The 1,800-nt window shown below is 41.3% G+C and overlaps 1 protein-coding gene across 1 annotated transcript in view; it reads right to left on the bottom strand.

Moving 5' to 3' along the window:
* Nucleotides 1-1,800, bottom strand: part of exoc6 (exocyst complex component 6) — a gene marked incomplete in the record, with an annotated part of 22,880 nt that overhangs the window by 14,624 nt on the left and 6,456 nt on the right.

The following is a 1,800-nucleotide window of genomic DNA, read 5'->3' as shown; positions in this document are numbered from 1 at the left end:
CTGAAGAAGACTATCGTGGTATGAAATGAATGACAGCCGTTCGCCTTAAACTATTAAACAGCTCATCGTAAGATTAATGAGAACACACACCATTCACATTTCATGAGGCTATACACTCGATCAAAAACATCCTGCATGAGTATAATATTCCGATTTCTGACAATAGATCCTCCTAAATGGTTACATCAATGGACATCTTTCAATACCCGATATTGTTTTTTAACCATTGAACAACTGGATAATGATACAGGTAATACAGTTTGTGGATACGTGTGCGAAGAAAAATGTTTAACATGACGCCCCTGCTACTCTCGTATAGCACCTTTAGTCTTATCCCGACCACTCAAACAGGCACTTCTTACCCGTACCATGACCCATTCACCCTTTCAGACCACATAAACGCATTCATTACACATTCAGCCAAGCAATCGGGTTCATTGTCTTGCTCCAAGGCCATTCGACATGTGGTGAGGAGCCGGTGATGAACCGCGATATGTAAATGGTAACATGACCTCGTAGCTGTATACCACCGTTGTCTAATCTTGCCGACCAGCGTCAAACCCTTCACACTAACGTGCACATTCACCCTTTCACACAATTCACACAGCGATGGCAAACGTCTCGAACAGAACACTAAATCATTCCATTGCCAGCATTCACACACGACTGCACGGCATCAGAGCACATCCGGTCAGGTACTCGAACAATGTCGCAACCAGAGCGGGATCGAATCAACAACTTCTCGATTAGTGGACAACCCTGCTCTACCTCGACCACAGCCTTAGTTATAGCCAAGTCCATGCTAATGTCGTGCGTTTACAGCTATTGTGTATTTGTATGTTTCTCTGAAGCTCTCTTCTCTCTCTCTTTTCTCACACACCATACTCAGTGTGGATGAGTACGAGTGTAATTCCTGTAGCCCGGGTTCGGTTTTACAATGATGTGCAAATAACTGTGCAGTGCTCCCACAGGCACTCCTTACCCTGGACTCCTCCCGCTGCATGCTACAAAACAGTTGTTTTATTGGAAAATACTACTGTAGCGTTAGTACAATGTTACTGAACCAATTGATGTAAAGTTGACGCACGAGCAGCTTGAATTTAAACGTCGCAACATCTCGAACTCATCAAAATTGAAATGAAGAACAAATATTGTTAGTCCACATCATTCCCAGGTTGCATACCAGGGTACTGTGGTGTTTGAGAGTATCTCTCCACTCTCGTCGCAGAGTAGGGACACATATTGCAAGTGGAAGAGTAGCCCAGAACGGACAAGCCAAAACACTTGATCATACAACAGGAACACCAGGAAATAATATTCATTCTTGCTCATTCTAAAGCTCTAAACTAATTTAACAGCAAGAATACAAAACAAAAACACTACATGGGCTGGCTTTTAAGGGTATTATGCTTCTGATATAGTAATGATGAATGAAGATCCCAGACTGACAAAATCTCTGAGCCTACAACCTATACTACCAACAATGACCATTTATTTCAGCTGGAGTAACTGCTCCATCTAGTGACACTGTAGTGAAATGTCAGGTTCATAAATTGATGATAAATTAATATATCAATTAGTTATTTTGTGAATTCTGTCTGACAATAATTTATGGATTACCTAAAACCTGGTTGTTACTATCCAATCTATTGATTCCAGTCACAACGAATACATCGTTCTGTCATGTAACAATATAACAATTTTAATTTGGTAAAGGTAGAGCCGGTAAACGGCAGCTTGCAGAGATATTTCAGTCTAGACCTCTGTGGACTTTTTCTCTGTGAAAAAATCTGGTTCCTC

Source organism: Morone saxatilis, unplaced genomic scaffold (assembly GCF_004916995.1).
Source record: "Morone saxatilis isolate NCDOM2014 unplaced genomic scaffold, NCSU_SB_2.0 Contig1, whole genome shotgun sequence".
NCBI lineage: Eukaryota > Metazoa > Chordata > Actinopteri > Moronidae > Morone > Morone saxatilis.
This window is presented reverse-complemented; position numbering and strand designations above follow the sequence as displayed.